This window comes from Xenia sp. Carnegie-2017, unplaced genomic scaffold (assembly GCF_021976095.1).
Source record: "Xenia sp. Carnegie-2017 unplaced genomic scaffold, XeniaSp_v1 HiC_scaffold_23, whole genome shotgun sequence".
NCBI classification, from domain to species: Eukaryota; Metazoa; Cnidaria; class Anthozoa; order Malacalcyonacea; family Xeniidae; genus Xenia; species Xenia sp. Carnegie-2017.
In genome coordinates, this window is record NW_025813486.1 from 3,214,010 (window position 1) to 3,237,980 (window position 23,971).

A 23,971-nucleotide genomic window follows, 5' to 3' on the forward strand; every position below is an offset into this window, starting at 1 on the left:
GCAATGGTGAGCGTGAGGAAAATTTACTTCATTTGTATTTTTAAATCAATGCTTTCCCTGCTTTTCAGTTTTGTCTTCCAAAATGGAGAAATTTGTAAATTGCTTGTTCTATTCAGTATATTTTGGATTTAAAATTTAGTATTTGGGTGAAAAACAACAACTCAATATTATGTAGTGTCATCAACCTTGAGAAGCTTATGATATATCGTTTTAAATTTATAGATTTAAGAACTTCATTAAAAAAGTAAAGAAGATATATTTGTACCTTGGAAGATTCCGCCAGCTCACTTCCAAAAAGATCATTTCTGACCAAAACTTCCCTCAATAAATCCCCATCCACCACATCTTTGTCACCCATTGAAGGTTTACCTTTGATGGAGAATAGATTCACGCAAGTTTCATCTGAGAGAAGTAGCTCTGACTCAAACTTTTCAAATCTTCCAGAAGAAAACCTTTCCCCCATAACAACTGCTGTGTTTGAGAGCTCTATCAATGGACTATCAAATGAAACCAACCAAACTATGGAAGAAAGCCCTCTGGATTGCTGAAATGCAACAACTGAAGATACTTCTCTCCCTGAAATGGTGCGTTTTGTCTGTACCTATTTTTAAATGGTACTAAAGTAATTTGTTTTTATTTTATAACCAAGTAGTATTTTTATTGTATGATTCACAATCATACTAAAGTATATTGGGATGACAGAATTTTATGATATGAATTTTGTTAAATAAATACTATCCTGTTAGTTTTTAATAATTTTTGATACACTCAGTAATTTTTTACCAAGCTACATTAGCCTAAGACCATATTCCACGCTCCTATAATTTCCAAGGGGTACACCTTTCATGCCATACATACCACCCCACCTTAATCCCCGTAGTTCAAGATTTTATTGCCTTCTTTTTGATAAAAAACTGAAAATTCCTACTTGAACCAACTTTTTGCACGTACCTTTTTTAAAGCATAGGCTGTAAATTAAGGTGCAATAATAGCCCCTAGACAAATTAACGACAAAATAATTATCTTTACTGTCGATTTCAGTTAACTTTTTAAATGGCTGTTGCCAAGCTACTTTCTAATGTTGCCAACTACATTTCCAAATATGGAATATTCAATATGAACTTGTCAACTTGAGTTGACAAGTTGTGTACTTGAGTACTGAAGTTGTGTACTTGGGTACTGAAGTTGTGTACTTGAGTACTGAAGTTGTGAACTAAAGTTGCGAAGTACTAGCAAACGCGAAAGTTCTTTGCACCCTGTAGACATTTGGCAATGAATCCTTTCAGTAAGCAAGGAAAAGCTTTACCAATGGAAGTAAGAAATGAAATACTTGAAAGGTGGTTAAATAACGAGCGTTTGACAAACAATTCGAAACAACTAAATCTAGCGTATAAGAGTTTATCAAATATAATAGATCTATGGGTAGACACTGGTTCTATTGTACCTCGCCAGAGCGAACGTGATGTTCGAACCACGCGTACAGATGACGTTATTGCATACGCTGAATATCTAAAAATTAATAAACCATCTATTTACGCAAAAGAGATTCAGCTACACCTAGAAAATAACAAAGTTTTCCTTCCAGCAAACATACCCATGGGCGGATCTAGGATTATTTAAACATCAGTCATGAAACGTCGGAGGCGCCCGCACCTGGGGGTCTGAGGCAATCTCCCCTGAGAAATTTTGTATTTCAGAGCTGTAAGAAAGATTAGACTAATAATTATAAATGCACAATAGAAAAGAAAAACATGTCAATCATACTTCAGTAAAAATATATATATCGAAGGCGAAGACATTTGTTTATTCCGTCCAAAGATTTGTGAGTATATATTTCGAACGATCATTAAATGGCGCCCAACTTGGGGCCGGTAAGTAGGTATACGACGGTTTTCTAGAACGGCTTCATTCGAAAACCAAAGAAATGTCCAAGGATAATATTGAACGACTTCGCGGTTAACGTGGCGTGTGTAAAAGGCTTGTAAAAGAAGCACTCGAGCTTCTGGATACCACTGAAGCAGACATCGAACGATGTAATGTCATCGCTGAACAACTCGAGAGTAAGATGAAGATCTTAGACGAAATAAACGACGAAATCATTAGGATATGCGATGTAACGGATATTGAACACGAAATTGAAGAAGCAGCCGCCGTCTCGGATAGAATTCTAAGCACTAGACGTAAAATCGAAGCAGCAAGAAAACCGGAGATTTGTCATGAAACTATAAAAAGAAGGCAAAGTCCAACACCACAAGTCGAACGGAGTCCTTTAGTGGTAGAAACAGCAAGCACGAGTAACACAACGATAAGCAACGATGAGAATAACACGAACACGAATGCGCTTAATACGAACACGAATGCGGTGAACACGAACACGAATGCGGTTAATACGAACACGAATACGGTCTATACGAACACGAATACGGTCTATACGAACACGAATGCTATTGATAAGATTACGATTGAAGTGATTAATACGAATTCTACGATTTTGAATGCCCCTATCTGAACAACACCAGCGATAATGATGCCAAGCTTCCCAAACTTCAATTGCCAAAAGTCAGTGGAAAGATCACAGAATGGAACGCCTTTTGGGACTTATACAATGCTACGATTAACAGCTACGAGAGTATGTCTAAGGTAAACAAATTCAATTATCTATTGTCATTACTTGAGGGTATTGCAGCACGTTCGATAAAGGGACTTCTTACCTTAACATTCGCAAATTATGACGCAGCAATTGCGATTCTGCAGGATAGATTTGTTCGAACCCAACAGGTCATTGCCGCACATATGGATCAAATCCTACAAATATCTGCATGTTCTGAAAATCGTACTGGGCAATTGAGATATGTTTTCGATCAAATAAGTGTTCAAGTGCGAGGACTTAATTCGCTTGGGGTATCTGCAAACCAGTACGGCAGTCTGCTAATACCAATTATTATGTCCAAACTACCGAGTGAAATAAGAATGCAGGTCGCACGAAAAGCTACTGGTGATGTTTGGCAAATTGACGAGTTGCTCAAAACCATAAAGTTTGAAGTTGAGGCACGTGAAATGAGCGAGTCATCGCGTTCGATTGAAAAACCCCAGAACAAAGATAAGCCCAACAAGCCATCGACAGCTGGAACATTTGTAGTGACAAAAAATAATAAAGACGGTGCCTGTAGCTTCAAGGTTAAATGCGTATACTGTCAAGGATCACATTATTCAGCATCTTGTGAAGAGGTAAAGGGAAGGGAAGCCCGAGTTAAAATTCTAAGGGACTCCAACCGTTGCTTTATTTGTCTGAAAAAGGGACACCAAGCAAGAAAGTGTATCGTCACAAGAAAATGTCGACATTGTTCCGGGAGGCATCACCAATCTATTTGCAGCGTTTTTGGGAAACTGAGAGCGTTGGCATTGACTCCTTTGACTCGGAGAACTCACCCGAGGAACAAGATTTTGTGCGAAATATTCAATTCACTGGAACACGCTACGAAGTTGGTCTGCCGTGGAAAAATGATCATGTGCAAATTGATGACGACTACGAACTCTGTCATAATAGATTGAGATCATTGCATCGAAAACTGCTAAAGGATCCACAAAATCTTGAAGAATACAATAATGGTATTACTGAACAATTGGCAGCATGAATAGTCGAAAGGGTTCCGGCATCTGATAAGGATCGTGGTAAAATTCACTATCTTCCCCATCGTTGTGTCATACGAAAGGATAAGGTTACTACGAAGCTACGCGTTGTATATGATGGATCTGCTACGACGAACTTCCGTAAATTTTCACTAAACGATTGCTTACTGACCGGGCCGAACCTCATTCCACAAATCTTTGATTTGCTCGTCAAATTTCGACAAAACAAGATTGGAATCGTTGCTGACATTGAGAAAGCATTCTTAATGATTGGAATTGACAAGGAAGATAGAGACATGCTTCGTTTTTTGTGGCTAAGGGATGCTAGGGATCCTCATTCAGAAGTATTAAAGCTAAGGTTTTCTCGATTGGTTTTTGGTCTACGACCTTCTCCAGCAATTCTAGGAGCTACTGTCAACCATGATTTGAAGACACACGAGAAGCAGGAGCCAGAAACTATTGAACACTTGAAAAATTCTCTGTATGTTGATGATTTTGTGTCCGGTGCTGAAACCGATGAAACCGCTTTGCAAATATACAAGGGAACAAAGCAGTTGATCGCCAAGGGTGGATTCAACTTGCGAAAATAGAACTCGAATTCCAGTAACGTAGTGAAGTCTATCGAAGCGTTAGAAGGTAAAAAGAATTTGAGCTTGATTAGTGACAAGTCAAGAGTTACTCAAGATGATCAGTCCTTTACAAAGTCGACAATTGCAAAAGAGTCACTGCTCACGGAACCCACTCAATTCAAAGTACTAGGAATGGTGTGGGATACGGTGGAGGACACATTTCTATTCAATTTGACTGAAATAATCGAGTACGCCAATTCATTACCTGTCACAAAGCGATCGTTGTTGAAATGGTCATCTAAAATCTTCGTTCCCCTTGGATTCTTGTCTCCTTTTACGATAAGGCTCAAGATTCTGTTTCAAATCATGTGCTTGGACAAACTGGGATGGGACTGTGAACTGCATGGCAATCTACGTGAACAGTGGAACGTCAGAGTTAAAGTTTCTAAATGATGTTCGTGTACCGAGGTGCTATTATCTACTCCAACCGAAATACCTTACTACACAAGTTCATGGATTCAGTGATGCATCTGAAAGTGCAATTGGTGCTGTTGCCTATGTAAGAACAGTCTATGAGAATGGTACCATCGACGTGAAATTAATCACTTCAAAGACAAAGGTCGCACCAGTGAGAAAGCAAACGATTCCCCGATTAGAGCTGGTGGCAGCGACTGTACTAGCTAAGTTAGTAGAGTCTTTGTTAAAGGCACTCAAGTGGAGTCTGGAAGTTTTTTATTGGGTTGACTCGATGACAGCACTTCACTGGATACGAAACGATCGAGCATGGAAACCATTCCTGCAGCATCGAGTGAACAAGATTCGAAGTATTTCGTTGACGGAATCTTGCAACTTTTGTCCTGGATAACTTAATCCTGCAGATTTACCCTCACGAGGAATTTCTGGGCAACTACTTTTGAATTCTTCCTCATGGTTAAATGGACCCAAATTCTTGGCAAGGGCGAAGAAGAGTGGCCAAAACGTCCAGTTGGCAACCTCTCACAAAGTGACGAAGTTCTGAGGGAAATTGTGAAAGAGCATCCGAATGTCGTAAGATAACTAGTTTCGAATGAAATCGAACAACGAGCCATGCCAGATCTTAACAAAGCAATCGACATTACTCGTTATAGCTCCATGAAGAAACTTCTTCGAATAACTGTTTATGTAATGAGATTCATCAACATGTTAAAGAAGATGCCACGGTGCGAGCGAACAACAAACAAACTCACAACCTCAGAAGAACTAAGCTCAGACGAAATAAGGAAGGCGCAGCTGCTATGGATAAGGTCTATTCAACAACTATCCTTTGAAAAAGAAATATTATTCCTTATGTCAATGAATGCGAATTCTTCGATACCTATTTATGTTAAGCAATTTGGGCTATTTCTCAACGGTGATCACGTGCTGCGGTGCCATGGGAGACTGAAGAATTCATCGCTGAATCTGGAGAGCAAAAATCCTGTATTGCTTCCAAAGGAATCAAGATTTGTGGAGTTATTAATATGCGAGGTTCACCACAATGTGAAGCACAGCAGGATTCGTGATACACTAACAACCAGTAGAGAGCATTTTTGGATAATCCGTGGTCGAGAAGCAGTAAAGAAAATCGTCAAGAAATATGTCGTTTGTCATTAAGCCGAAGGTCTTCCTTATGGGGGAACGCCTCCTCCAGATCTTCCTGTTAGCAGAGTGTCGGATGATCCCCCTTTCACAAACGTAGGTTTGGACTTTGCCGGACCGTTGTTCGTACGAGAGAGTTGCAAAGGGAATAATTTGTCGGATAATCCAACAAAGGTGTATATTCTATTGTTTACGTGTGCGTCTACTAGAGCCATTCATCTGGAGCTCACTCCTTCTTTAAGCGTTCCAGCCTTTCTCCGCGCGTTCCGCAGATGCGCTAGTCGACGAGCACTGCCAGCTCTTCTTATATCCGATAATGTTAAGACTTTTCGAGCTGCATGCTTAGAAATTCGCAAGTTATGTCGTTCTGAGGAAGTTTTACGCTATCTTGCAAACCATCAGATTACATGGCAATTTATCGTCGAAAAGGCCCCTTGGTGGGGAGGCTTCTGGGAACGTTTGATTCGAAGCGTGAAACGTCCGTTGCGAAAGGGAGTTGGTAGAACCAATCTAACCTACGACGAGTTGCATACTATTGTGGTTGAAATCGAGGGCTTAATAAATGCACGACCCCTAACCTACGTGTACGACGATGAAGAAGCTGTATCTCTTCCGCTAAGCCCGTCGCACTAGGTGTATGGAAGACGAATAACGACCATGCCAAACAGTGAGCACTTTGAAATTCAGAGCACCTATCAATCTTTGCTATTTATATTCCAAAACGACACTTAATAAAAGGATCACTTTATCATCTGTCTAAATAAAAGCTTCATTCTTACCTTTGATGAACTTGAAGCAGTAGTTTTTGTCGGATAATTCGACAAAATTCGAATAGCAAAATTTTATAGCCAGCTCATTATTCGTAAAAGCGCATGCTCTGTAAGCAATAGTTTGGTATTTGTATCGTTTTCGCAGCTACGAGTGGACACGCAAAAATGCATCAAATTCGCATACGTGTGGACACGTAAAGTTTTGAAACCAGAACAAAATGTTTACAGCTACGTGTGGACACGCAAAAAACGCATCAAATTCGCATACGTGTGGACACGTAAAGTTTTGAAACCAGAACAAAATGTTTACAGCTACGTGTGGACACGCAAAAAACGCATCAAATTCGCATACGTGTGGACACGTAAAGTTTTGAAACCAGAACAAAATGTTTACAGCTACGTGTGGACACGCAAAAAACGCATCAAATTCGCATACGTGTGGACACGTAAAGTTTTGAAACCAGAACAAAATGTTTACAGCTACGTGTGGACACGCAAAAAACGCATCAAATTCGCATACGTGTGGACGCGTAAAGTTTTGAAACAGAACAAAATGTTTACAGCTACGTGTGGACACACAAAAACGCATCAAATTCGCATACGTGTGGACGCGTAAAGTTTTGAATCCAGAACAAAATGTTTACAGCTACGTGTGGACACACAAAAACGCATCAAATTCGCATACGTGTGGACACGTAAAGTTTTGAATCCAGAACAAAATGTTTACAGCTACGTGTGGACACACAAAAACACATCAAATTCGCATACGTGTGGACGCGTAAAGTTTTGAATCCAGAACAAAATGTTTACAGCTACGTGTGGACACACAAAAACGCATCAAATTCGCATACGTGTGGACACGTAAAGTTTTGAAACCAGAACAAAATGTTTACAGCTACGTGTGGACACGCAAAAAACGCATCAAATTCGCATACGTGTGGACACGTAAAGTTTTGAAACCAGAACAAAATGTTTACAGCTACGTGTGGACACGCAAAAAACGCATCAAATTCGCATACGTGTGGACGCGTAAAGTTTTGAATCCAGAACAAAATGTTTACAGCTACGTGTGGACACGCAAAAAACGCATCAAATTCGCATACGTGTGGACGCGTAAAGTTTAGAATCCAGAACAAAATGTTTGCGGATACAAATGAATTCAGATACGTGTAGACGCGGCTAATAAATTCTGACTGCGCCGTCGTGAATTTCTATCTAATGCTCGGACTCTTAATCCAATAGAACACATGTAATCATGCTCTAACCCTTACTTAATTTCAGAAGTGTTAAAGTATTTCAATTTGTATGTGTTTACTATAACCACATAATAGGAAATGAACAGAAGGATAATTTAGTGTCGCATGCTAGAAATTCGCGGCCGCCATTACTCTGGCAAGTACTGGCTAAGGAATTTGTATATAATTGTATTGTGCGAACATTAATTTACACATTGTGAAGGTTTAGTTTAGAAATCGGTGTTCTAATTATCAGAACTTCAAAATACAATGTAAATACTGCCAATTTGTCTTTAAAAGCGCGATTTTCTTACACAAATATTCCATTGTACTGTATAATTTATAGTAGTTAGCAACCGCAGTACTTGCCAGAGTAATGGCGGATCTGACGTAAGCGCATAAAAAATCTGGGACACATCGTACCCCAGAGTTGGCCTTCTGTTCATTTCCTATTCTGTGCTTTAACGTAAGTCTGGTCCATTTAACTTTGTAGAGATGAAATGTAAGTATTGTGAATTTACTGGCAAAGTAAGAAATTTAATTTACGGAAGAAAACAACAGGTCTGGTTATAATCTTTGTAATGTGAATGGTTTTACTATTCGCCTCTAAAGGTTAAATTTAAATTGGTAAATATGTTCAGAAAGGGCGGTCCGTGATATATGTACTGTAAGGGTTAAATATGGAGGTTACACCATAAATGGATAATATAAAGTTATTAAAAGAACATTGTATAGCGTCATTTGTATGTGTGAACATTTACATTGGAATGTGAAAACTGACCCATACCTGACTAAAGAGAAAAAGGGGCAAATGCAAAAGAGGAGAGTGAAAAAAATGATTCAGGTTTTATAGAACTTAAATGAGTTCATATGTGTTAAATTTTGATTCCATTAATATGAGGTTATTATGAAGAATCACGGTGGTCAATTTTTACAATTTCAATACAAACAAAAGAAATCATCTTTAAACTAGGATTTTGTGACCAAATCTTTCAATCTTTAGTTGCCAATATAACAAGACCACGTCTTGACCACGTTCAACGCGTTTAAATAAAAAATCGTTAGAATCATACGTTTCTTTTGCGTTTTAATGTCGTTATGCAAAAGTAACGATGCATGTTGTAGGGTAGGTTAGGATTCATAAGACCTTAACGAATTTAAAAACTAGACTTAAATTTTGACCAAATCTTCATTGAATCTTGCAGTCATATCTTGATAAGTTAAGCTTCTGAGAATGGTTTAAGGGCGTTCTCACTGGCGTCACCAACGTCTTCAAGCCCAAAATAATAATACCAGCACAGAATAATGACTATACAGAAGGGTCACTCAGGTGTTCAACTTGTCCTCACGTCGGCCATTATTCCAGCCAGTTGATTAAGGTCTGTTACTGGTTTCCAACAATTAAAATTACATGGCGTCAATACTTAATAATGAATTCGAGAATACTTTGACTTTAGGAATGACTTCAGATCATTTTGAAGGTTGGGAAAAAGTCAAAAACCCAAATCAACTGGCTGTAATAATGGCGGCCACCATGCGCGGCACGACATGAGCGAAAACAAAAACATTAAAGGTTCCGACACGAGTGACCTTCTGTATATTTTTATTCTGTGATATTAGCGTTGCTTAATAGGCTAAATAATTTAATTAATAAATGATTGGCGTAAAATCGCTGAAAAATGGTCAATTGTTACTAGCATTTCACGTATATTAATGTGGGGAGAGCAGAGTTCATTTGCTTGGCAACAATACGTTTTGTTTTTAAAAAGTGGATATGATAGATACCCGGTAATTTGTTCAAGAACAAACAATGAGTTTAAGCCTCTAAAGGCCGTTGTTGCTCACAGGCTACAATCACCAAACGAGATGTGTATGAACTTTTGAAAAGGCACGGTTCCCAGAGGATTAAACAATCATGTGGAACAAATACGTATAATGACATGCTCAACACTATTTATAAAGATACTATTCACTTCAAGCCACATATAAGCCACGAGGCGTCATGGAAGGCAGATGTTGTTCATATCAGATGGAACAAGACTTTACACATAGACGAGAAGTATAAAGATTTTTGATTTTGCCATGCAAAATAAAGTTGTTGCCTTCAACTCTCCTCGATGGCAAGTTACCGTAGCACGTCTCATTTGGTTGCAGATGTATTTAAACGTGTTTTTAAAAAATCAAGACCGCCAACATCTGAATGCTACTTAACAAGGACATATCGCAAATATTTAAACATTTGAAAGCCACGATGTACAGTTATATAATATCAGTATCACGTCCTAAATGTTGATTGCAGCAGCAAAAAGAAATTTGAAAGAGGAAAACCCTTATGAAATGTGTGACACACGTAGCTACTTGTTTCAATATTATTTATGAAAATAGATCATACGGCTGGAAACTACAAATGTAAGTGACTAAACTGACGATAAAGGATAATTTGTTATTGGATTTATCTCCATTTTTCTTGTAAAAATCTCAATGGTTTTTATTAATGCTACTGATTTTTGGTTTGTTTCTTCAATGTCTTTCCTCAACTCCTGAGTTAAAACTTCTGAAACTTTATTACATTTAGCACTAGTCCTTTGGAATTTGACTAATTTCAATGTTTTTACGTACTCTTCATGAGGTTCTTATTTATGTATTTTTATTTCTATAACCATTGTTTTTAGTCAGTGATGTATACTTAGTTATATAACTGAGATGTTCTACATAGACACACTATAGAAGAACATACAGTAGAGCCACTCTATTAAAATTTTTCGTGCCACATATATCTTATTACGCATGTGATTACCATAGTGGCAGCCAGTCAATTGCTTTTTTTGACCAATAGGAATGATGAATTGATTAACGACAGCCAGTAATCTAATTAAATATACATCAGCCAGTTGCACATGAAGTGGACCTACTGTATATTTCCTATACTGTGACATAGATGTCATTATTGTTTGATAATACTGTTTGTTGAAGTAGATCCTGAATTATTTTACTTTAATTGCATCCTTTACTGTTATATGTAAAGTTTTTTTTATTGATCATAAGTATTTACAATTGCGTGCAGTCGATAATTAAAATGTATTGATAATTTACAATGGGTTATTCAATAACAAAGGTCTTTTTATAATATGAACTGATTTTTGCAAAAATATACATGTATGGAATTTTTGATTAGCGAAGTGAAAAAATCGACTTAAAGTTTCAAAAATTGTGTCTTAATCATTCACATTCAAATCCTATTTTAGAAAGGTGATCCTTTATTCCTGAATTTAAACTTGTTAAACTTTATATTATTTATTTATGTATTTTTATTTCTATAACCATTGTTTTTAGTCAGTGATGTACACCTAGCTATAGAACTTGAATGTTCCACAGACATGTCATTAATGTTTCATAGTAATGAAGGAGATCCTGACTCTCATTTTATCTTCGTTCGTTATTTAAATGTGTTTATGTAACAAAACTTACATGGATAAAAAATTAATGTTACCATATGACATAAACTATGATCACCATTTTTTAATGATATGTATGTGGTCGCGTTGTTTATATTAAATCTCTCGTATCTAAAACAGGCATAATTTATTCACACGGTCGTCTTACTTCTAAAACGAAGGCAATTTTTGAAAAATTAAGCGATATTTTACAACTGCACTAAGCACATGACAAATTAGCTAAAGCAGCGTCACGATAAAGTATGACTAAACATGCATGAGAAATCATATCTAAATTGACATACCAACTTTCTAACTATTGACAATAAGCTGCATGGTAAACGAAAGCAAAACCTGTTCAAAGGTAGGCGAGAGGTGAAATAGCATACTTGTCTATGGAAAAAATGGGAATCTGTAAATATTTATGTAGGGGGGATAGCATGTCCAATCATGCATCGCCTCCATTTTGTTAGACTAATGGCTGTATGTCTAACAAATGTTGTTAATTGTATTGAGCAAGCCATTCATTTTAAAAGTAAGAACATTTGTAAAATAAGCAATGTTGAGCACAGGAAGAATGTATTTACACAGAAAAAGAACGCAACCGAATCTATTTTTGGGAAATGTTGATTTATGCAACACAGTAAGCTTTTAAATTTATACTTTTGATTATGTTTGATTAACAGTTTTCAGGTTTACTTTCATTGCAACCTTTAATGTTGTATCCACAGTGTCTTTATTGATCATAAGTAATTATAATTGCGTGCAACTGATGTTTTCCATGTATTCATAATTTACAACGGTTTATTTAATAACAAAGGTTTTTTATAATAAGAACTGACTTACGCAAGATTATAATTGTATGGAATTTTTGATTAATGAAGGAAAAAAATCCTTTCACAGTTGCAAAAACCGTGCATTAATCATTGGCATTCAAATCCTGTCTTAGATAGATGATTCTCTATTCCTGAGTTAAAAATTATGAAACTTTATAAGACTTAGCAGTAGGCCTTTGGAATTTGACTAATGTCAATTTCATTATGTACTCTGCATGAGTTTCTTATTTATGTATTTTTATTTCTATAACAATTGTTTTTAGTCAGTGATGTATACTTAGTTATATAACTAGAATGTTCTACATACACGTCATTAATGTTTTATAACACTGTTTGTTGAAAGAGATCCTGACTCACTCTTCATCTTCGTTCACTATTTAAATGTGTTTATGTAACAAAACTTACATGGATAAAAGATTGATATAACAAAAAGGTATGAATTATGAACACCATTTTTAAACTGATATGTATGTGGTTGCGTTGTTTATATTAAATCACTCAACTTTGCAAGGTAAATGACATGTAAAGAACTAAAGCAAACATAATTTTCTCTACACGGTCGTCATGTATGTAGTCTCATTCCTAAAACAAAGGTAATTTGTCGAAAATAAAATGAGATACTGAAACTATATTATTAACTTTACATAACAACTTTGCTACTGAAGCTTGTCGATAATGCATTACTAAACATTCAAGAGAAATCACATTTAATTTGATACACCAGCTTTCTAACTATTGACAATAAGCTGCATGGTTAAGGACAGTAAAACCTTTTCAAAAGTGTGGGGGCAGAATAACATGAGAATATTTCTACAAGTAGGACGCTGATGTTTTCTTTATAAACTATACTTGTCTATGGAAAAAAGGGAGATTTGTAAATATTTATATAGGGGGGGGGGGACATGTCTAACCATGCATCACCTCCCTTCTTTGCTGACGCTACTTTTGACTAATCTCTGTGTGTGTAGCAAAATGTTGACAGTTGTATACAACAAATCATTTCTTTTAGAAATAAGAAAATTTGAAAAATAAGCAAAAGTTAAACACAGGAAGAATGTAATTACACACAGAGGAAGAACGCGACCGAATCTATTTTTTGTTAAATGTTGATTCATGCAACACAGAGCTTTCAAAACTATACTTTTGATCATATGTTAATTTAACAGTGTTAAGGTTTACTTTCATTGCATCCTTTACTGCTATATGTATAGTGTTTTTTATTGATAATAGGTATTTACAATTGCGTGCAGTTGATAATTAAAATGTATTGATAATTTAAAATTTGTTATTTAATAACAAAGGTCTTTTTATAATATGAACTGATTTTTGCAATAATATGCATGTATGGAATGTATGATTAGCGAAGTGAAAAATCGATTTAATGCTTTAAAAAATTGTGTCTTAATCATTCACATTGAAATCCTATTTTAGAAAGGTGATCCTTTATTCTTGAGGTTTAAACTTGTTAAACTTAATATTATTTAAAGTAATCCTTTGGAATTTGACTCATTTCAATGTTATTATGTACTCTGCATGAGGTTCTTATTTATGTATTTTTATTTCATTAACAATTGTTTTTAGTCTGTGGTGTACACGTAGCTATAGAACTTGAATGTTCTAGAGAGATGTCATTAATGTTTTATAAAATTGAAGGAGATCCTGTCTTACTTTTCATCTTTGTTCTTTATATTAAATCTCTCATCTTTTGTTAGGTATGTGACATATAAAGAAGTAAAGCAAGCTTAATTTGGACGACGAGATCGACAGATATGAAGTCTTACTTCTAAAACAAAGGTAATTTTACAAAAATAAAGCGAGATTTATATCTACATTAGCCGACCTAAAAATTAGCTAAAGAATAATCTAGGTAAAGTATGAATAAACATGCATGAGAAATCATATCAAAGTCTATATACAAACTTTTTAACTATTGATCATAAGCTGCATAATAGGTAAAAACTGTGAAACCTGTTCAAAAGTATGGGGAGGAAGAATAGCATGATTGTATTTTCTACATGAAAGACGCTGAATTTTCTTTACGTACCTTTGCATCCATCTTTAGTGGATACAGTTTCTGAAGAGGCCTGCTTATGTGCAGTGGCTTTCCCTTGCTAACAACGTTAACTTCCGCTCCTCTAACTATATTATCTTTTCCCTTGATCAATCTCTCGATTCTTGCTATTTTCCAAAATCCTCTTTTCAAACTTTTCTCAAACACAAGAACTACATCACCTACTTTCGGACACAAACTACCCTTAACTTTTCCATTCTTATGACACTACCTTAAGCTTGTTAAGCATTCCTTCCTTCACCTGGACCAAAAATGCTTTCTCAATTTCGCTAAATACGTCGTTAATAGTATGCTGAGTTCTTTCGTCTGGAATAGATGTTTATCTTCTTCCAAACATAAGATGCGCAGAAGCCAGTACATCTACATTCACTTCATCTTCATATACATAATCAATAGTCAAGAGTTTAACGTACCTTGTACCTCAACTAATATTGTTAACAGTTCTTCCTTGTTCAATTTAGCGTTACCCAACACCTTCCTCAGACAACCTTTCACCAATGCTACCATTCTTTAAAAAAATCCAACCCACCAGGTTGTCCTCGCCAAATTAAAGTTCCATATCAACTGATTGTCTTCCAATCATGATTCTACCTCCTTAATTCCATAAATCCCCTTCAATGCTTTCTCAGTTGCTTTAAATGTTTTGGCTTTGTCCGAAACAATTAGCGAGGCTGCTCCCAATTTAGCAGTAAATCTTCGCATGCAATTCAATAAACAACGTGCACTTAAACTATCAACTAAATCAAGACAAATTGTTTTTGTAACACAGCAGGAAAATAATGCGATGCGTACTTTAATTTGACTAAATTTGGCAAATTTTTTTACACAATCTTTATCAACCACTTGTGTGTTAGCCAATACTGTCTTCCGGCTTCCCCAAGACTTTCTTCTGAAGTTTTAACCTCTTTGGCATTGGCCAATCACACTGGAGACCTGACAACTACTTCGGTTCCTTCCACCAAAGTTTACTTTCCTTGAATTTTAATGCCGTAAACCCCCATGAACCTAAGTCCGCAGGGTTGTCTACACCAGGACAGTGTTTCCAATTATCCTTCCTGCTCAATCTTAAAATCTCCTTAACTCTATGGCGCACAAACTGTTTCCATTCTCCCCTATTACCCATCCAGCTCAATGCAGTCATACTGTCCAACCAACAGTATGTACCAATAAATTGAATGTAACCTTCTATGGCCAACTTCACTGTGTCCACCAACTGTGCTAATATTCTAGCTGACATCACTAATAGTGTGGGAATTGTCGGCAACTTTATTGGCACTATCCTTGTTTTCGACGTAAGCAACTCTACGTGGTAGGCACCGTTTATCTCTGTCACAAAATATACGACCGCACAGTATGCCTTTTGGCTGGCATCTGCGTACCCATGCAAGTAACACTTTACCTTACCAAGTTAATTACCATAGACACATCTCGCCACAACTAAATCCCTGACTCTCTCTAAATCTACTATCCATCTCTCCCAACGTTTTTCTTTTCACCTTCCAGCTCATTATCTCATTCAGCTTTCTCAATACACAGCTCCTGAAACAATAACTTAGCACAAACTACAACTGGACTTATAATAACTAAGGGATCGAATAATCCTGCAAGTATACTTAGTATATTTTGTTTACTTGGGATGATTGCCTTTGCTCTTTCAGCCAATTTCCAGAGGCTAAATACAAAGTGATTGGACTTGTACACTCCCATCCCAATCTTAGTACTTTCTCAAAACTTCCACTGATACTATTTTCCCCAACTGATGCTTTGGCATAAGTTTGCTAATCAACCACTTCGAATTACTAAATTCTGCCCTTCTTTCCTCTAAAATTCTTCTTTCTCTTGTTTCTACTTCTTTCAAAACTTTCTCATCATTACTTAGCCACTTCCTAAGCCTAAATCCTCCAGCAGCCAATCGCTCACTTGCTGACTCATACAACCTCATTACTTTCTTTTTGGATTGTTCACCAGACACTGGATAATTGACATAAAAGCTATCTCTGAATTTTTTAACAAATTCCTTTTCTATCTCTATGAATAAATCTAAATGATACTGCAGAGTTACATTCAACAAAATGGAGAGCAGTTAACCCCAAACACTCTTCTACAAAATCGGTATTCTACAGGTTTCACTCTCTCGATGTTTATGTCATCAACCCATAAAAATCTTAGGCAATCCCCGTCCAAAGTATCAACTTTTTTATATTCAAAAATGCCTTTTCAATATCTGCCACTAAAGCGACTCTCTTCTCTCTAAACTTTATCAAAACATGAAAGAGCAATGGTGCTGATTTGGGTCCCACATGCAAGAAGTCATTGAGCGAGGAAACCTTGGGTGACTCTTTACACGATGCATCATAAACAACTTTTATCTGAGTTGTTTTGCTTCCCTGCGAATAACTGCATGATGCGATAAATAATGTATTTTATTAGCTTGCTCCAGTTCTATCACTGGTTCTATAATACCCTTCCTCAATTGATCTATGATTGTCTTATCATACTCTTCTAAAATTTCTGGTTACCTTTTCAGCCGTACTAACTGACCTTTAATCTTCTTAAGCTTATGCTGTAATTTGTGTAATCTAAACTATGTCCTTCTTTCCAAGGCAATATGGCACTGTATTAGTTACCATTAAACATAATAGAATCCCTTAAAGATTTATGAACTTCATATTCATCTGCTATTCCTAAAGTTTCAAAATCCCACAAACGGTTGAAATTCTTATCTAAACTTAAACTTCCTGAACTTTCATGTGTAATGAAGTTTACTTGAGTGTGCATGTTATCCAAATCAATTCTCGCTTTCATGAGGCTGGACAACACCCAACCTAACTTAGCAGACACAGAAACTGGCTCATCTGCCTGCCCCCAAACAACATTGCCTTCCTGAAACCACCAATGATAATCTGCTCCCATCAAAACTTCAATATCTAAAACTTCCTTATCCTTGCAAACATCTAAAAACCACAGACCCTTTAAATGTGAATAATCCATCTTTCTTAACTTTACATGTTCATTCCTAATTTGAGATATACAGTCTACACTATATGCCTCGATGCTTACACTCTCTCCCTTTGTAACTGACAACTCTCGCAACTTACCTTTAGCCTTCTCTTGAGAAAAAGGCTTGATTTCTATCCATTATTTCCTACTAGCCTGAATACCTGCTCCCTGTATAATCTTTCTATTCACAAATGACTTGTGACTTCTTGAATCAAATAACACTCTGACCCTAACACGTCCCTTATCTCCTATAATAAAAGCCTGTGCTGTCTGTAATGCTATCCTACAATGAGATCCCAGAAAAGAATGGTTGGTTTGAATATGACCTGTAAGAATCCCATTGGCTTCACAATTGACCTATGGTGTGCCTTCGCACATGCATTACATTTATCATTACTATTACAATTCTTACTGACATGTCTTTTCTTCAAACAAATAAAACATCTTCCGTACTTACGAATGAGTTGTTTTCTCTCAGTTACAGTGGTTATTTTCTTACATTCCTCTGGATTGTGTTCCCGAGACAATAAACGCATTTTCTTTTCGCTTTACCGTCTCGTTTCAACTCTCTTGCTTCGCGTGCAGTGCTGATGCTGACGCCATATGTCTTTGTCGCGACTTTTCTCGTTGTTTCTCCCCATCCTATCTTTTGGTTTTCTCACCGATCGATGTGTGAACTTCTCGAAACTCCAACTTTTTAAGAATTGCGTTTAACGCATCTTTCATAGACCATTTCCGTGAAATCGAATCTCTTGTTATTGTCAATGGAAAAGCGTCCGGCAACTTCGCATTGACTTCCGTTATTAGAATTGAAGAATAAACGGCTTCGTCCACTCCTAAGGCCTTTAAACCCCGGTAGCTTGTCTCGCAGGTGTCGTATGACCGCCGAAGCTTGTCGATGTCTCCTTCGTCCGTTACGGGTTTTACGTTCATTAAATCCTGGATATGCGCTTTCTTGATCACGTTCTTTTTCCCGTATCTTCGTTTTAACAATCCTACAGCTTTGTGATAGTTCGCTGAAGTTAGGGGAAATCCCGATATTGTCGATCTTGCAGGTTCGAGTAAAAACTCCTTAAATACGCAAACTTGTCTACGTCAGCCAATCCGTCATTATTATTCACTGCACTATCAAACGAATCCAAAAACTCTTGCCATTCTTGCAGCCCTCCGCTAAATTTCTTTACTTCCACATTTAGGAGTTTTGCTCTTATAACTCTGCGCGTCTCACTCTTCAAACTGTTGTTCAGCGGGCCATTTAATGCCGTTGTTGCCGTTTCAACTGTGACATTAGACTCCTTGACGATGTCGCTCACATCCATAATTGCTTGCTCGAATTCTGCACGTATCTCGTCCGCATCTTCAATTTCTTTTCCCAATTCTTCTTCCTCAGTTTCCTCATTGCTTTTGCTCAGCATATCGATAATCGCGTCATCAAGGATTTTTAATGTTGCGATTTTGTCGTTCAATCCATCTCGTAGCTGTCTCAGCTCGTTTCTATCGATTTTGCCGTCCGTTTCTCGTATTTTCTCTTTTAATTTACTAGCAATTTTCCTCGCCGATCTTCTATGTCCTGCGCGCACTCGTTACTTTCTCATAAATTCATCCACTCTGCTATTGGACTAACAAACTTGAATTTCCAAATAGATCTCCAACTAAAATATCTCCGACTTGAAGAGCCACGTGTAGCAATTTTCTCCTTTGCACGTTAGCACAAAGCAGTTATACGTCTGCCGATTCGTTTTTGGGACTGTATACTATCCTACTGCTTGCGCAGTCGAGACACAATTCTCAATTTTACGCAATATAACATTACGCATCACAGATAATCTTAAACATTTCAAGCTTTTGCATTAACATCCAGCGTCAGAAGAGCCCTGACTTTCAACGTGTCACAACTAATATAGTATTAACATAAGTTCCTATTCCCGTTCTTCCATAAATTCCTAGTATCAAATAACAATTATCAATTAGTTATTTACATAAGTTCCGACACTTAGATTTCAAATACATATTCCATTATGGTGCAGTCAATTTTGAAACAAAGAATTAAACCTATTTGAGGAAACATTTTTCATTGGCTTATAGTCCCTTCAAATTTACAACATACACGAAAAACACATTAAGGTACGCTAGACACATAGTATCTTATGATCATTACTAAATATGATGACAGTCTCATTTTCCCCAAGGTAGTACTGTATTTAAAATCTTAAATATAAATGTTGTCAAAGACATTTTTTAATAAAACGATAATTCAGTTCAAGCAACAACATCCACGCTAAATTAACAACATCCTCTCAGTGACATGCTAGACGGGGGGGCTGGATCCGTGGCTCCCTCAGATGTTGATTTTTAGGAGGCGCTGTAATGAATAAGTGCGTCAAATTTTCAAGTTGTATTGGATAAACGCATTTGGCCTTATACGGTTAGAATGATTTCACTCCTTAAAGTCCACAAAATGGCATTTTAGAGCTTCTTAATAAAGAATTTTCCCTGGGAGCATTTACCCCCGGATTCCTCAAACACGACTCCCACCTTAGGTTCTCGGCTCAGGCTTTGGCCCCCTTTTTAAAGTGTATATATTTGGGGCTCATTTTCAGTAGTAGCTGACTGCCCCCCTCGAGTGTTCCTTGCACGCAACTGATCCCCCCCTATATTAAACAAAATTATTCAAAATACCTTTTAACCAAACAGAACTTTATCGAACCAATTAAAATTTGCTTGCAAAGTGTCTTCATTTGACGGCCGCCATGAATTCTCCGTTTCAAAAAAATGTGTTAAATTTTACTTTTCTTACATAAAATACATCACGAAGAAGTCACTAACTGACTTTTAAGCTTAAGCTTCGTTTAACGGCTCAGATATTTCATTTTCAATGGGAAATGTTGCACATTGCCCCAGATTACGATACGTTAATGTGACTTATATAAATCAAAGGCCACGAGATAAGTTCCTTTCCCATAAATCAGTATTAAACGTTCATCTCCATTAATTACTTTCGTTGGCTTTCTCAACTCTTCATAGTCCGATAAATAGTCATTTTCAAAAGTCATATGCTAAGTGGCACCAGAATCAATTATCCAAATAAATCTATTCTTTTTTATTTGTGATAAATGACACCAAATCAATATTTTCTTGATAATCTTTTATGGCACAATGTGCTGACTTTTTTCCTTCGTAGTGGAAATAACAGATTAAATTGTTCTTTTTTTTGTAGACAATAATGTGCAAAATATCCTCATTACTGACATATTTATTTTATAAGAATGCTGGTATTCAGTTTTGTTTTTGCTGTACTCCTTTTTTTCCTTTTACCCTAAATGATCAATGAGCAGCGTCAGTCTTTTCATCTTTTTTGGTATTTAGTATTAGATCTGCATTATTCTGTAACATTCCTGTAACGTTTTGCATCTTTGCATGTTTTGCTTTCAAAATTTATGTCGAATTCGTAGAGGCAAAAAAGATTTTGTGTTTCGCAAGTTACCTGCCTCCCCGGTATGAATCTACAACGCGAAGTGTCGTACATTTAAAGAACATAGTGTATCACAGTTCGCTACGACAGTCAACTAGATTACCCTTAAAAAAAATGAAAGTTTTCTTAACAAGTCCTGGCCTATTATCCCATTGGTTAACAGAAATCAATTTTACTTCACGTCACGCGACCTGGATTATTATGATGGTTTATTTTCCAACATGTGCTAGTAACAAGGATATGTAAAATAAATTCGTAGCACCTTGTCAATTCAAGACAAAGTTATTTTAATATTGTAAATTATCTCTAGAAACAAGTCCCCTCTTCACTTTTTGCCGAAGGAACTATTTCCCTTCTCACTTTTTAAACCATACCGCTTTTTTCTTTACTAAGTCCACTTTGATCAACATTCACCAGACATATTAGGCATGCTAGTATTTTGAGATGGGCGCTTTTTCTTTGCTGTTTCAATTCCTACAAAACACGTTAAATTAAATAGTCTAATTTTGAATGGCACGCATGTCAGTTAAGGTATGTAAGATAAAGTGTGAATTAACTTGTCAAGTAACAATCAACTGATGTATAGAAATACCGTCAAGTACAGAGGCATCTCTAGCATTTCTAACTTGGATTTTCGCCATTACAAACGACATTTGACATCGACGATCCAAAGACATAAAAATCTAGCACCAGCAATGTCTGTCTTGTAACAAGTCACATGTACTATCCAGTGGAATATCATGTTGTTTTTAATGTTTTGTTGAAAAGCTGCTGTAATTGGCAAAAGCTGTAGCATTATCTCTGCCACTTAGTAGTTGTCTATGTCTAAATTTGTATTAATAGCATGCTTTTGGTGAAGTTGAATTTATAAACGAATAAATAAGTTCGATTTCATCATGTAAATCCTCGACTTTAACGAAGAGTGATATATGATGTAGGTCGAACTTTCAAAATTGATGATTTTAACTGTCTTGTTTATACATCATATTCTTTTTTAGATGGAATCAAGAGAAAGCAGAAATCTTTTTTACATCAGAAGAGTAATTAATGTGGTACAAACGGAACTTGCTCAATTTTTCATCAAAGAATGGAACTCTCGTTACACATCAACACATGGAGAATGGGATGATACCAAAAAAAGTGGCAAAAAATTTTACAAATTAGAATCGGGTAGGAAGTTGGATAAAAACCTACAGTTAAAATATCAGGAGGGAGACACAAGTAAATGGGACTGCACAACATTATTCGATGCCATACTTTATTCAAAATCGATTAGCGGACATCTTGATAAAAAAACAAAGAATGCTGTTGATGCACTTCGTGTTGAAAGAAACAAAGAAGCACATTGGCATGAAAGCGAATACTCAGATGATGATTTTGATGATAGAGTCAATATCATTGAAAAATCATTTCAAGATTTGAAATTTTCCCTCGATGAAATCAATAAAATAAAAAATCATCGTAACAGTTTTAATTCGTTCCAAGTGCTTCCTTCAAAACCCAATCATTTTTGTTGAACGCACTGAATTACAAGATAAAATCATAAACGATCTTGAAAAATTAAGGAATGATAACAATAACGAACTGACATATTTCTACATCACTGGTAATCCTGGCAGTGGTAAATCTCAACTGGCGAGACAGGTTTGTGAAAAATATCGTGTGATTGGAAAAATAAAACTTCGTTTGTAATGACTCTCGATGGGAAGAATGTGGAATCTCTTTTAAAATCTTACTGTGACCTTGGAGTTTAAACTGTAACAAGTATATGGTTGAAAAATTTAAAGATGAAAATTCGTCCGCCAAAGAGAAAGTCAAGAACCTTCGATCGTTAGTATCTGCTCGATTGAAATTCTGGCAAAATTGGTTGATTATTGTCGACAACGTTGTGCAACTGAGCGAAATTTCTTCGTTACTACCACAAGTAGGTGATCACATGTGGAAAAATGGACAACTAATAATAACTGTTCAGAATACAGATGCCGTACCTCACGATGAATTGTTCAGCAAACATATTTCTATCAGTAGTGGAATGAATGACAGAGAATGTTGTCAATTGTTAAATTCTTACACTAAAGATGAAAATGCTGATGATCAATTGTTGAATGAAGTATCGCACGCATTAGATCGTCAACCGCTGGCTTTGGCTGCTACTGGTTATTATGTCAGTCTTGTAAACAAAGAAAACTGCTCATTTACTTGGAGACAATATTTAAAGAAAATATCTTCAGAAGAAGAAGAAAACATGGACGCCATTTTTGTTAAATTTAACTCGGTATATCCTAGAAGTATGTTACAAGCTTCACTTTTAGCTGTCAAACAAAGTGCAGAAGAATCGTCAATATTGGCACTGGCTATTAGCTTTTTTTCTATGATATCATTTGATCCTTTACCACGAGAAATTATGGTTTATTATGTTCAAAAAAATGATCCCAAACAAGCTGAGGAAGATATATGTCTTTGTTTAGACGAATGCTCATTGTTCTTGCATTCAGAAAATAATGACATTAGTCTACATCGCATTGTTCACAAAGCAATTATTGTTTATCAATCTGAACATTCAAATGAAGAACATGAAATGGAAATTAACGTTGATCAAATATCCAAAGCACTTTACATGTTTAAAGAGAGACGACGAAATCAAATTAATGCCACATCTTGAAAAAATTGTTCAATTATTAAAGACCAACAAGACAAAATCAACATGAACACTTTACAAGTTTTCCAATATTTTGTTGACAGATTAAGACACTTTGGAAAATACGATCTTGCTCTTGAACTATTGGAGAAATTTAAATCAGAAGAATGTAGTTATGACAAAGCTTGGTATTTTAATATCCTCGGTCTTTTATACCATGACACCGGGAGGTATAGCAAAGCTAAAAATTATCATGAAAAGCTCTGGAAATTAGAAAACAATCGTTAGGTCCAAATCATGTTGATGTCGCTGCGTCTTTAAACAATCTTGGAATGGTGTTTGATAAAACTGGAAACTACGACAAAGCTATAGAGTTTTACGAAAAGCTCTGGAAATTCAAAACAATCGTTAGGTCCAAATCATGTTGATGTCGCTGCGTCTTTAAACAATCTTGGTATGGTGTTTGATAAAACTGGAAACTACGACAAAGCTATAGAGTTTCACGAAAAGCTCTGGAAATTCAAAACAATCGTTAGGTCCAAATCATGTTGATGTCGCTGCGTCTTTAAACAATCTTGGAATGGTGTTTCATAAACTGGAAACTACGACAAAGCTATAGAGGTTCACGAAAAGGCTCTGAAAATTCAAAAACAATCGTTAGGTCCAAATCATGTTGATGTCGCTGCGTCTTTAAACAAT

At 36.3% G+C, this 23,971-nt stretch overlaps 1 long non-coding RNA gene across 1 annotated transcript; it reads left to right on the forward strand.

Moving 5' to 3' along the window:
* Window positions 1-12,484: 12,484 nt before the first annotated feature.
* LOC124448874 lies at window positions 12,485-22,284 on the forward strand. Its single transcript, XR_006949293.1, has 3 exons — window positions 12,485-12,524; window positions 13,804-13,885; window positions 21,633-22,284. It is a non-coding gene; the product is annotated as an uncharacterized LOC124448874 (long non-coding RNA).
* The last annotated feature ends 1,687 nt before the right edge of the window (window positions 22,285-23,971 follow it).